The sequence below is a fragment of the Coloeus monedula genome (assembly GCF_965178545.1).
Source record: "Coloeus monedula genome assembly, chromosome: 28".
Taxonomy (NCBI): Eukaryota; Metazoa; Chordata; class Aves; order Passeriformes; family Corvidae; genus Coloeus; species Coloeus monedula.
The window spans coordinates 2,380,625-2,395,205 of NC_138808.1; positions in this window are offsets into that span (position 1 = coordinate 2,380,625).

The window sequence follows — 14,581 nt, forward strand, 5'->3', positions numbered from 1 at the left end:
GTGTCCTTCCAGCTACAGTTGCTCAAAGGGTTTATTTCCCATGTGCTTGACCATTCCCTATAAACTGCTCTTGAAATCTGCCTATATTTTCCTCTAGATTGCAAAAATACACCAGAAAGAGATTGTCTGCAAATAATAAAGGAATCACTTCTTGAGAGGGAAGATGAGGAAGTGGGGAACTTGATTCCATCTTCTGGAATGACTTTGGGCATGAGCAGAGGTGGAGTTCCTTCAAGTAGGACTTTGTGTTAGAATTCATGAATTTTCTGATGTAAAGGGTGGCCATTAAACAAACAAAAAAAAAGCTTTAAAATCTTTATTATGTATAAAATTCACCTGGAAAATGAAATTGGCCGAGGGGAGAGAACCATTCCTCACCAGGAAAGCTGTGCTTCCTTCCCAGCCTTGTGTGTGTGTCCTGACTCCAGCTGCCGTTGGCCAGGCCTTACCCTGTCATCTTCCTGTTTGCATTTTCTGCTTGGAACAATGGAATAAAGAGTGAGCACTGGAGGTGGTCTGCTCCAAGGTTTGCTGCTGCTTTCATTTGTTATCCTGAGGTGTTCCAGCCCAGAGTGATCCCAGTGCCAGCGTGCAGGAAATGGCTTTGTGTCCAGCACAGTCCCTTCTGTGACCTGGGTTTTACCATGAGTGATGTGGGATAAAATCCATGATGTACTTGGCTGCTTTTATAGAGCTTGAAAGCAACCAGAGCAGTTGGATTTTTATGCCTCTTTCTCCCAAGACAAGAATTCCTAAAGCAGCTTGAAAGAAACTCCACTACTTAAGTGCTGTTTGAGTTACAGAATCATTGAGGTTGGAAAAGAGCTTTAAGATCAGAGTCCAGCACTGCCCTGTGGCCCATAAACCATGTCCCCAAGTGCCACATCTATGTGTCTTAAATCCCTCCAAAAACAGTTGCCTTGATGTTTGATCTGGGGATTTGCTTTTGGGGTTAGGTTTGGAAGCAGACTGGGGAGAGTTCTTGGGTTGGATGCTGTGCTTGGCTGCCAGGAGAGGGCAGGCTGGGCTGAGCTTTCTGCTCGGAAGGGAACTGGAAGATAATATCATGGACAAAATCTCTGAGAGGCTTATCAATTCAGTAAGGCTAAAATTAAAAACTTAAAAATGAGTAAGTAAATTAGTCATAGCTGCTACTTTTACTGTTCAAAGCAAAGCAACTGAACCATGCACTGGATCAACTGGAAAAGTGAAATGATGATGGGCTGGAACCAGGTGTGAGTTTTAGATGGCAATTGCTTTGTGTGCTTTAACAGAGTCAAGTTGTACTTGAGCTGTGTCTGGGTGTCTCTGTGCAGCTTTTAGGTACCAAATCCAGCACTGGGTGACTCTGGGGCTGTCACATCCTGAATGTCAGACTGGAATAGTGAGATCAAAGAGTTGTCCTGGAGGAAGAGGCAATAAATTCCTGTGTTTGATACAGGAGGGTTTAATCCCAGCTGCTGCCCAGAGCTCGTTCTGTGGGCTGCTGTCCTGAGTTCAGCCACAGCAGCATAGGGAGCTCCCCTCGGGGTTCCCCAGGTGCACTTCAGCTCAAGGTGGGAGTGAAGGCAGGAAGAGAGAAGAACAAAGGTAAGGAGAGGAAAACCAAGCTTGGATTTTCCTCCTGGCACAGCTGGGTGGAAAAGGGTTGTTAGGGCTTATTTGTGGAGGCTTGATGGCAGTTGTAGAGTAAGGGAACCTACAAGAAATGAAGAGGTTGCAGTTCTTTCCAAGAGATCTTTCTACTTCTTTATGGTGCTTTTTAGTTCCTTTTTTCCTTCTCTGGATAGAATTTGTCCTCAAAATAATTCCTCTCTTTTATCTGGAGAGGACTTGAGCAAGGCCTCAGCTGTGCAGAAGGTGCAGAGGTGGGGGCAATAATCTGTTCTCCATATCTTCCCTGAGAAGGACAAGAAACGTGTTTAAATCAGAGCAAAGTGTCTCTGTTAAACATTAAGGAAAAGTTCTTGCAGCTGAGCAGGGGAATACAGTGCCTGGGGAGGTGTGGAATCTCCATCACTGGAGGCCTTTAGGAGCAGATTAAACAAATACCTGTCAGGAATGACAGATGATCCTTCCTGGGGTAGGGATAGGCTGGGGTGGCCTCTGGAGGGCTCTGGCTGTGTTTTCTGCTTGTGGAGGTTGCAGGAGCTGATGTGGGGCTTGCTGAACAGTCCAGCCCTGGGATGGAATCTCTGGTGGAGCAGGGGAGCTGGGGAATGGCTCAGCTGGGGGAACTGGGAATTTGGGAGAGCTCCTCACACAAGGCCTGTGCAGCTTCTTGGGCCTTTAAACACCCCGATCTCACCTGAGCTGCTGCTCTGCCTCAGAGCAGGACCTCAATGAACTCCTGAAAGTGTGGAACCTACACCTGGTGCCTGTGGGTCCCACAGGGAGTGGGACCAGCAGTGCTGGGCCATGTTCACATCTGCTTTTCCAAAATCAACATTTCCCTCAGAATGACCAGCAGCTTTTCTGGAGCTGTGTCTTGTCTTAGTGGTGGGTATAGGAAATAAAGTCAAGGGGTGTGAGAGCAGAGAGGTGTCAGGACTTTATCAGGTTCTGGTTTCCAGCTCTGCCTGAAGGAGATTCCAGTGGTTTTATCCCATTTTTGTGTGCTGAGCTCCAGCTCAGCCTGTGTTTTGTAGCAGCATCTAAATAAATCCATGGCATTGCCACTTCTCTTTCCTTACTCTTCCAAAGGGAGACCCTTCTCCCTTCAGAGGGCTTTTATAAAGATGAATTTGTGTTTAAAAGTACTTCTCTACTTTAATTTGTGTGGACTTTAAATGACTCAGCAGATACCAGCCAGCCCAGGGTGTGCACTGGTGAATAATTGCATTTAGCAGCTCGCCACATAATTACTGCTCTGACTGGCAGGGAGGACAAGTGCTGGGCCTGGAAAGGCTGATTGTTTGCTTCTCTGTAATTATGATGTTGTTAATAAGTGAGAGTAATTACACATCACTTTTGTGAAGTACAGTGGTGATAGATTTTCAGAGCTGGGTATCTGCCAGCTATTTCACAGTTGGAAAAGTCTCTGCTTCACTTTGCTCAAGGTACAAAGAGCAGCACTTACCCCAAGTTCTCCAGTAGGTTTTCAAGGGAAAGTGTTAATGTTTCCCAGGAATTATTTGATGCCAATATTTCGCCTTAATTAAAGTGCACATAAGTTATAAAAGTGGGGATGAGATGGCCAAACTTCTCCCATATGAGTTAAGGGAAGTAAAAGTGTTCTCATCTTGACATGGTAAGCAGGGGGGAAAAAATAACAAGAACTGTGTTGCTTTATTTATTTCACTTTAAAATAACCAATTTTAAATAAATCTGGTTTTCAGCTTCTTTTTCTCTACTTTCTCCTGACTAATGAGCGATAGAAGACGCTGAAACACCTGAGTGCTGCCTATAAATGTCACTGTTGTGGGTTCATCTGGGCCAGATGTTGTTTAGAAATGTTTAAAAGTTTGTGCTCGAATCTTCCTCCTCCTCACTGTGAATCCTCACTCTCTTAGGCCTGGAAAGACTTTAGTGATGAACAGGGAAGCAAATAGCAGCAGATTCTTAGAGCTGTGGACAAGGAGGTGGAGAAAGGTGGGAAATTCCCCTGAAGAAGGGCAAGGATGGCTTCAACATACAGGAACAGGAGTGGGCAGGGAAAGAAATTGCATTTTCAAGCTGCCAACAGGTAGGTGAGCACTGGAAATAAATATAAAATAGTGGGCTATTCCTTCAACACGGTTTTAAAATGAGGAAGTAAAATCAAAATATTTTAAGTTGAAACAAGGTCCAATTTCCCCAAGTCCCAGCGGGAGGAGCTGGAGCTGGGCCTGTGACTGGGAGACAAGCAGCCTAATGTATTAGTTTTGTAATTAACTCCTGTAAATTGTGCATAACAGAGCAATTAACTACTTTAGCCAGGCTTGGGAGGGGGGAGCAGGAAAACCTGTGTGCTCTGGGAGTGAGGGCATGGAACAGATTCCCTAAGCCAGACCTGAAAAACCTGGTGTTAGTCTTGGGTTATTTCCAGTGACCCCTTGACTCCCATCTTCCTGCCCCCTGCCCGGCTTTGGGGCTGGTCAGGCAGCTCTGTTTTTGGAAGGCAGAGGAGACAGATATAATGAATGGCTTTTATTGTGCAATATTTCAACCCCTTTTTGACTGCCTTCGGATGGGATGGAAAATGTTCCACCCCACGCCGCAGCCAAGATAAATAAAACGTATTCCCCAAACCTGGCTGTGTGTTTCACTCAAACTGGCAGTAGTTAGAGCTCCACTCTTAAACAAGAATTTAGTTTGACAATTTTTAGGCCTTGTTCAGCTGAATGTAACAGCCAAAGAAAATACTTGAGGAAAAAAAAATTAAATAATACATATATTTACAGCTTGCAGGTGGCATTAATTTTTTGGGGGTCAGACTTTTCAGGTTTAAGGATCCCTGTTAAGTTGGGCTGTAGTGTAGGTTTTTAAAAAACATTCTTAATTGTCTTCTTTCTTTTTAAATTAGTTTTTTTTATGAGAATAGTCACTCTGAAGGAAAATACATTTTATGTAGCTCCCTGATGGGTGATAAATAGTTGTGATTCAAGGCTTTAAGAGTTTAGGGTCTACCAAGAACCTGAAAAAGCTGCAGCCACAAGCCCCAGCAAAGGAGCAGTAAAAGCTCTTGACAGAAGCCTGCAAAGGACTGGCCTCCAACTCCACTGAGTTGGGTTTAAATTCTTTATGGAGCTTTTACTGCTGGGTTTCAGCATTGCCAAGCAGTGCAGGGAAGCCCTGGCACTCTGCAGCTGAGATATTCCATGTTGTGCAGTGTGTTTTATGGTCTGCACAATCCTATTTATTAATAATAATAACAATAGCACCTTTTAATTCAGTCACTGTGCCCAGAGCTCTCTGAGGGTTCAAACAAGGAAGGACTAAAATGGAATTATCAAACCAGCCACCCCCCACCCTGCAAACAGAGCTTTTATTCCTCACAATCCCTCTCTACAAGCAAAACCCCCTTCGAACAGCTAAAATGCAAAGTTTAATGTTTTAAACTAGATAAATGAGCCTGCTTTTTGAAATCCTGGTGATGAAATCACTAAAGGTTACCAAGTGCTTCAAAGTCTGAGGAGAAGCTGCAGCACAAATGGTGCCTGTTCCTCAAAAGCCCTGATGATGCACTCAGCTAAACAAGGTAGGAATTGGAACATTGGGATTTTTATCCCCTCCGTGCTCTGGGTTTGGGCTCGTGCTGTTCTGGAACCGAGCTGTTGCTCCATTTCCTTGCTCCTTGTCTTGCCAGCACTTGGAACATCAGGGTGGAAAACAGGGATCCGACATCCCCATCCCTTAAATCACTTGGGTTACACTGGAGATAGAAACCTCACCCTGCCATAAATAACCTGCCCGTGGCACCCAAATGTTTGGACAAACAAGGGCCTTCAGTCCCACGTTCAGCGGGTCAGAAATGCTGGGTTCTGGCAGTAAATAATATTCACTAATGCAAATCTATTAAGGTTCTAAGGGAATTCACATTTGAACTGGGATTTGGAGCTGTTGAGTGGCCTCGGGTGTGCCATTGAGGAGAAAGTAATTGTGTGGGTACAAATATTAATGAGGAATAAAAAGCTCATTTTACTCTTTCCTCAAGAAAAAAAACCCTTAAAGTGCCCAGGGTGTGTTTTGCAAGGAGAGCTCTGTAAGGTTTATGTAAGGAGTAGGTAATGTGAACATGGAGCTGATATCAGTGCTAAGCATGACATAATCCCAGCCATGGAATATAATCCCTAAATGTTCATTTTACATTTGTTTTTCCCAGCTCTCCCCCTGCTTGCTCCTCACAGAGCTCCTGTTGTCCTGGGTTTTCCTGCATCCCTTGCCTCGGGTTTGGAGTGTGCTGCCTCCTGCTCTGCCTCTCTTGAATCTCTGTGTCCCCAATGCTTCCTCCTCTGCTCCAACACCAATGTCCAGCTCTTCCAGTCAGCAAAGTGACACATTTGTTCAGAGAGATGGTCCAGAACGGGAAGCAGGCAGTTGGGAGCACAGGGACGATGTGTACACACGAGCTGAGCAATGAAAGCTTGGCTGGCAGGAACTTTCCCTGCTCCTTGGCACGGTGCCCCCTCCTAGACCACAGAAAGCCTCAGTCCCAGCCAGAGCCGTAGTGTTCAGTGCCTTGGAACTGCACCTTTGCTCAGGAGTTAAGGAAATGATCAGGCTTTAGGCAGAATTAAACTGTGGTTTCCTCCTGACACACAGAATAGTCCGAGCCTTAAATTGTTCCTCTTTTATTAGCAAAACAAATCTCTCCTTCTGAAAATGTCTTTTTTTCCCTCATTCCGTGAAGGACTGGGGACTTGGGCTGGTCTTCTTAAGGAAAAGCCTTAAACTAAATCCTAAAACTTTCCATTTCCATCTTTTTATCCAGCCTTGCTTTCAGCCTTGAGTGCAGCACAACTGGTGTGTCTGTGCCAAAAGCTGTTTAAACAATATTAAGATGTTTTCTTCAAACTTCTCCCTAGGAAGATACTCTTTTTCGAGAGGAATGTTTTCCCTGGAGCATTACATCATGAGCTGGTTCAGTTCTTGGAGTAAGAAATTGGACCAAATGGTGGGGAAGGTCTCCAGGGGAAACATATTTCTGCTGTTAAGTATTCCCCCCAGGAAGCTTAGAAACCACTCACATATTCCCATTCTGTCCACAGTTAGCCTTTCACCTTGCTGCAGCTGAGCACAGGGAAAGAGGGGCTGGACTCTTTTTGAGGAAATTTGAACCTTCTTTGTTTTTGTCATTACATTTCCCCCTCTCTCCTCGTACCCTGTGATCCGAGCTGGGGTGATGGCTTCTCTCATTCCTCTGACAGTGACGCTGCTCAAGGTGCTCTGGGTCTGTGTGCAAGCTGCTAATGAAATCTTAATTAGGGGAAACTTCCTTGGAAACTCTGGATTTAGGAGGCTTTTTGAGGATTAAAAGGAGAGGAACCTCTGAGAAGAGCAGAGGATGGAGGGATTTGGGTGGATTAATGGGACAATGTGAACCATGTTGAGCTGGAGCAGGATTGTTTCCTCCTGTGTGGGGAACATTTCCCCATCAACTCTGGAGGCTCCTGATAAGGTTTCCTGTATCAAATGAAACTCTCAGAATGAGGAAAAATATACTCCTTAAATGGAGTAGCACACATCAACAGGTTTTTTATTATTATGACTTTTTTCTCATATGGCAGCTCTGCTCTGCAAAATTATTCTGAGGGCTGGTAAGCTGCAATTCACACTTTGGTTTGAAGGTAGTCAAGAACCTGAGAGCAAGCTGGGCTTGGAAAGTTTGGAATTGTTCATCTTCAGCTCACACCATTTCCTTAGAGGACAGCTGATGAAAATATAAACCAGAGGAATAAAACTTGGAAGAAAAACTCCCTGGGCAAAAATACCCCAGAGCAGGGCAGGGAGTGGTTCGGGAGTGGCTTCAGTTGGGCTGTGGGGATGAATTGGAGGAACCTGAGTTGTGTGACCCAGATTGGATATGAAAATTCTCTCTGTGCCCATCAAACCAAACCTTTTGTTTGGCACCTTCAATCACAACTGAGGAAAAACAAAACCAGGAAAAACTTAATTAAATTTGGTTTTCTCATTCAAAGGTTCTGATACTTGAAGATCATAAGAGGTTGAAGAGAAGGTCAAGCCCTGCAGATGCTTCCTCCATTTTTATTTGATATCTAATATTTCTTAAAAGTGGGGTTTTGCTGGTTTTTTAAGGAAAAAAATCACAGACAAATTTTTAACTGTTCCTGACAAGAGGGCCCATGAAGCTGGGGCAGCTGCTGAAGGCCTGGCACTGGAATTGGTGACTGAGAATTGGCACAGGGCTGGGGAAGACTTTGGCCAAACCATGTTTCAGCTCTGTAATGATGTTAAACTCACAGTAATTACCCTGTGCTCGTTACTGCAGGATCCAGGTTATGAGGTCATTCCATAACAAAGTGGGGAGCAGATAATTTAATTTAATGGAAGTGTTCTGGGCTTGGAGCAGTGGGAGGTGTCCCTGCCCATGGCAGGGGTGGCACTGGATGGGCTTTAATGCCCCTTCCCACCCAAACCATTCCATGACTCCGTGAAGTTTGGATTCTCCTGCCACTTGGATTTTAATTCACAAACTCATTCTGATTGCAGCAAAGCCTTTGTTTGAACATTTCCCAGAATCTGTGGCTCAAAAACCACTTTGTAAAACTCGGAGCTCTGTGGATGTGAAGCCAAAGGGCCACTCCACCTTCCTGCTGCTGGGATCTGAATGGGGAAAGATGAATGTGCAAACATAGATTTCCTTTGGCTTCCTTTCTCAGCCATTTTTTCAGTGCAGAACAAACTTTTTCAAAGTGATTACACCAGATGATTTAACAGCACGGCCAAATAGTCCCTGTTGATTAAGATGGATGGGAGCTGTATTTGGAGCAATTGTAATTAAGACTCCCGTGGCAAGCAAGGAAAAATAACAAATGAATCTAATAAGAGCTTATGGGGGAACTCTTAAATTGAAAAGTGTTCTGAAAATCCCAAATTCTGTAACCCTGTAACACTTTTAGTTTATTAAGGCTTTCAGAATTATTAAAAACTCAAACTTGGAGTTTGTATTTTGATATTTGTCTCTTGAAAATCTTAAAAAAAAAATATAGCATGAAAATCTGAATTTTTCAACACAGAATAGACATTTTCAGTTAAATTTCTTTGAGGTGAACTATGCTTGTGGTCTGGTTTTAATACTTTTTTTACCTGATCCATGGAAGAAAATGTCTTTATCACAAAAACTTTTGATTCCTGTATTGCATTGTCTGTCTTGGTCAGGAATACACTGAAATAAATGCAAAATTTAAATTTTCTCTCTCAAAATACACTGAAATTGAAGTCTGCATGGTTTGATGGGCATCACAAGGGCTCCTGCTCCTCCCCTTTTCTTCTCACACCATTCCAGAGCCCTCTTGACAACCCTTTTGCATTTCAGTGCCTCAGATTCTACCCATGTAAAATGAGGTGTCCCCTCTTGAAGGCAGTAGAAATTATCTTTAACTTGTGCAGAAATTCTTTTATTCTCACATTTGAACTATTTCTGTGCCGTTTCTGTCTCTGGGGGCAGAGGTGAAGTCACAGCACTCCCGGCCCTGCTCTTCAGGTGCAACAACAGAAAAAAACCCCAACAATTTAAAGGCTGGGGCTACTTTTAGAAGAGAGGTGGCTTGTTCAGCTTTTGCAAGTCCTTAAGATAATGTCCTTTAGATCCGTGATTGATTTATTTGATATTTATGCAGTTGGCAGGGGGATTTGAAATATAACATAAGCACTTCCTGAGATGTCAGGGCTGCGATGTTCGTGGTCTGAACAAGGATGTAATTCATATCTGCAGGTGCTTACTCCAGTATCAAACACTCCAATAACATCATGCCTGTGGAATCTGGAGCTCCCCAGTGTCCCATTTGTATCCTGATATGCCCACGTCTTTCCTATGTGTGTTTTTCTTTCTTAAGGAGCTCTCATTTCCTTCAATAGGATATGTTTTATTTCATCCTTTTTCCTGCATTTACTCATATTAATGTCACCGCGTGCACTGGTAATAGCTGGGCTTGGAAATAACCCGTGTATCCCTGCAAACACGGGCCTGAAACCCAATGCCTGGGATACTTTATTAGCACAGAATTGATGTTTTAGTGAAGGGAGGGGATCGTTCCTTGCTGGACTCTGATCTAAGCCCTCTGAAGGAGCGTCCAGCAGGCTCAGCCCCAGCACGTTCTGCTGGGCAGGGTTGGAGTCCTGGCACGGAAGATTTTGGAGGGTTTTTTTTCTGCTAAACGGCTGTGAAATTTGGAACTGGGTGCTGCCAGTTTGTCCTGTGGAATGGGTTGGTTGGAAGGAATCTTAGAGCTCATCCAGTGCCACCCCCAGGGACACCTTCCACTGTCCCAGGGTGCTCCAAGCCCTGTCCAACCCGGCCTTGGGCGCTTCCAGGGATCCAGGGGCAGCCACAGCTGCTCTGGGAATTCCCTCCCAGCCCCTCCTCACCCTCACAGGGGGGAATTTCTCCACAATATCCAATCTAGAGGAATTTGCACCTTTCTAACAGGGAGAGGCTGTAGGTACCTTTGGACTTCTCTTAGGGGAATTTATTCAGAGTGGAAATGACAGAGGGCAGATGAGGGGCTCAGCTGCTGGGGCGTTTCTGGGCACTTTCAGGTCTCTCTCAGGGCTGGATTTTCAGCCCTACAGCTGACAAGGAGTTTTCCTTGCCCTTTGTGTGCCATGAGATACCTTTTTGTACCTCCTTTCCCTCAGCCCTTTCTCCTATCTTGCTCCCCTTACGAGCACTGAGTTCAGTTCACAAATTCTTTAAGCACCAGCATCTCTGCATTCGTTTTGCAAACCCCATTTGCACGTTTGGTGAGATGCAGTGATCAGGTCCTGGGAACAGAAGGGCTGGTCAGCATTCCCCTGAACCTGCAGTGTCCCTTTTCCAGCTGCTCTGTGGGTCTGAGCCTTAATGAGTCACCTTAGACAAGGAACAAGTCCCTGCTTAGAAGGATTTGAGCCTTACACAGGTTATGGAGCTGATTCCAGGCATGACAGGACCCAGGGAAGGGCTGGAGCTGGATCAGGGAGGCTCTGGTTGGATTTTGGGAAAGGCTCTTCCCCCAGAGGGTGCTGGGCACTGCCCAGGCTCCCCAGGGAATGGGCACAGCCCCGAGGCTGCTCCAGGAGCGTTGGGACAGCGCTGCCAGGGATGCCCAGGCTGGGATTTTGGGGTGTCTGGGCAGGGCCAGGAGCTGGGCTGGATGATCCTTGGGGGTCCCTTCCAGCTCAGGACATTCCACGATCCCATTACAGGGATCCCATCCCTGCAGCTCCAAAGTGCCACAGTTATTTCTCACTCTGGAGGCCCCTTTGGAGCAGCATTTTTATTAAATATTCCGGAGTGTTCAGTCACGAAATCTTTTTATTTCCTGTCATTATCTTGGTACAATCATGAGCGCCTCTTTTATTATTTTTATGGATGTGCTCATCAGCTGTAGCTTTTCCCATCCCAGTGGGAATTTCCCTGCCCTGAAAAGCTGAACCTCACACTATCTGGTAGAAACTGAATTTTTTCCCAGCTGGTGAGTGCAGCACCAGCATCTCCCATTAACAGAGCTCTGCTGGGGGAAATATTACAAACTATAATCTGCTGGAACAACCCACTGGGGTGAGTTTGTGCTTCCCTGGAAACTCTCACAGGTGCCCCTGCTGGGACACGGCAATGAACAGAAATAAAGGAATAAATATTGATTAAAGGGTCTTGCTTGCAACTTGAACTTGTGTTTTACAAGGCAGAAAATCCCTTTTTATACATTTTGCTATAAAACTGGCCTAAGTTTAATGTTTGTTTGTGGCATGAAGAGATTTTTGTCATCAGTCTTTAGCTGGAGGAGGAACCCCACAGTAACAGTGGAAGCAGCCCCTTTTTTCCTTTTTATTTCCACATCAAGTAGATTTTTTTTTCCTGAGACATTTTTGCATTAGGCTCTGTATAAATTGGATTAATTTGGGATTAATCGTTGCTGTGTTAGGCTGACTTCACCAGAGGCTGTTTGCTTTGTTCTTATCTGTTAATTTTCTACACAGGAAGGTCCAAAGTGTGAATCATTTCACAAAATACACCTGTAGAGGATGTGTAGCCCTGTCAGAGCTCTGTGACAAAGTCACTGCAGATAAACTGCCTTCTTCCAAAAAACTTGAATTAAAGAGAAGCACTTCTGGGCTGCACAGGAGCTGTGCCCCAAAATGGCCTTTATCCAACTTGGTATGGCAGAGCAGTGCCACTGAGATGTGCTCTGGGCTGGGAGGAGGGAAGTGCCCTTGTGAGGGGTGAGGAACACCCATTACTGGGGTTATAATGTACTTCCTCCCCAGATGGGGCTGGGCAGAGGCAAACCCAGAGTTTTCATGTTCTTTCCCTCTCACAGTTTATAAATAGCAAAACTGCAATTTCCTGCTGTCCCCCAGGGCAGCTGTCACAGTGGCCAGTGGCAAAGGGCCAAGCTGGACTCGGGACTAAGCCCCGGTGCCACATCATCCTCACCTGCCCCAGCCCAAGCTCTGCTTCAGCTGGGCCTAAATAGCTCTGCCTTTCTCAAATTTCCCCCGTCTTCCATCACCACCCAACTTGGCTTTTCATTTTAAACCTTTTCTCCACATCCAGCCTAGAAAATGGGCAAGTTTTGCTCTGAGCAGGTGAGGACAGGGAATCCAAGATCTCTGCTCTGAGCGGGGAATGAAACCAAGCAAAGAGGATTTAATTTAATTTCCTCTCTTCAGCAGGTGGAACAAGTGTGCCTGCCTGCCTAAAACACACTTTCCAGTGCTCCCCTCCGTGGAGCCTCTTCTTCCTCTTTAGGTTTTCCCTTTATCTGGCAAGACTTCATCCCTCCAGAGAAGTAAGCAAATGCACTTTTTTATTTTGTCTTTGTAAGTGTTTCAGATATCCTGGAGCTCCTCATTCTGGGAGAGGACAGGTTTTCCCTTCACAATTACTGAACGTGCTGAAGGGAAGTGGAGGAATAAACAAGGATAAAATTTAAACTTCCAGGAGTGCCCAGGGCCTGCCCTCCCTCAGGGGTGTGCAGCCCAAAACGGCCCCTCAGCTGGCAAATCTCTGCAGACAGCACCTTCTGAAAGGTTAAATATTGTGAAAAGGGACATTGGGACATGCTGGCCTGTCCTTTTTGGGTGGATTTACCAGTCAGGGAGCAAGGAATAGTTAGAAATGTTATACACAAGCAGAGGAATCAACAGCACTGATTAAATGACTCTGATGAACCCAAAACAGATGCAGAAATTCATGCTTTTAACCACCCCTTTCACTGCAGATGTGGCTACAATCCCAGATACACTAAAATTCAGGAAGGAAAATGATGGAGGGGCCATGGTGTGGCTTTGTGCGTAAATAAAACCATAATTTTAGGTGTTAGTGAGGGGGTTTGTCTCCTGCCCTGCAGTGGTTCTGCTCAGGGGGTGCTCAGAGCTGTCTGATGGGTTTTGGCTGGCCATGAAACCAGTTCCTTGGAGTGATTCCCTGGCTGAACAAAGCCTGAAATAAGGAAGGATCCAGCTCTGGTACCAGCGTTACCCTGATCCAGCTTTGGGGTCCATTTAGGCTGATTTCCTTCTTGGCCATTGTGGAGGATCATGGATTCTCTCCAAAGCCTTGACTGCCAAGATTTTGCCCAGCTGCAGTCCCAGTTTACCCCCTGGGTTCCCAGGCTCTCCAGAGCAGTCTCCATCCCCAGCAAGCCGCCACGCCCACGTTCAGATCCCCCCAAATTCCAATGTGAGCTCTCCTTTCAGCCCTCTGCAATTAGGACAGGGGGGATTGGGGTGTTTGGTCATCCAGGACATGAACCACACGTGACTTCAGGTTTGAATGGATTTAAAATGGGAATTTGAGCTTTGGAGGACACGGTTTTGCTTTTGCTGTGTGCCTGGATGGAGCCAAACCCACCCAAATGAGCCAGCACCATCCAGCTCCTCACACCGCCAAGCTGGAAGTGATCTTTGGGGGTGGAGGGGAAATGAAAAGTTATTAAAAGCAGGAGAGCTCTCAAGGACCCCAACTTTTCCTTTCATTCTTATGAAGAAGCTCTGAATCCAACAGGGAAAAAGCACTGGGAATAATTATCCAAAATGGGTGGCATAAACCCGAGCAGAATGTAATACATCAGTTTTAAAGCTGCTCATCTCAAACTGTGAGTTAGATTTATTTGACCTGCATTTGGGAGCAAATATTAATGAAAGGGTGAAGGCAGCTTATGGCTCTTTCAGTTCTTTCATTTCCCACTAGATGTCTCCGGCAGAAAAACTAATTAGGAATGTTCTTGATTTAATTTGGGGAAAAAATTGGATGAAGCTTTTTTTTTATTATTATTATTATTATTATTTATTTTAAAGTCTTGCAGCTTAACCCTTGATCTTTCTTCAGTAACTACTTCAGCCTCGAGTATGACGAGGCTGCTTAGAAATGACTCAATTGATGAATATTGGGGGGTTTTAAGCAACAAAGAGTTGTCCAAGTATTAGGAGAAAGAAATCTTCATTCCCACCAAATCTTTGGCTGTAGCATCAGAGTGGGAGAGAAGTTACATCTTCAGGAATTGGTGAAACCTCCCTGTTTTTTTTTTATTTATCCCTAGATTGGCAACGTGTGTTTGAGCTTGGATCTCCTTTTGGAGTTTCTCTTTCAAGAGCAGCTTTATAAAAAAAAAATCTGTGTGAATCCACAGAAATGGTTTCTTTTGTCTCACTTGCTGTTTGTTAAAATTACTGGGGCTTTAAGTAGATGTAAAGATGCACCCACATGGCTCTGGCTGCAGAATTGAGGCTTCATCCTAGCAAAGAGCCCACTTTCCCTGGCATTCTCCTGTTGCCTGTGGATAGGAAGCCTTTAGGAGGGGGGTGGCACTTTGGGGAACAGTGGTTTGATCCTGAGGAGTCACTGACCTGCTCACACATCATTCCAAACAAGCTTGGTTGTGTTTCCTTCTGTTTTAAGGCTGGCTCTTGGTATTATCGGGGTGATACCTTCACC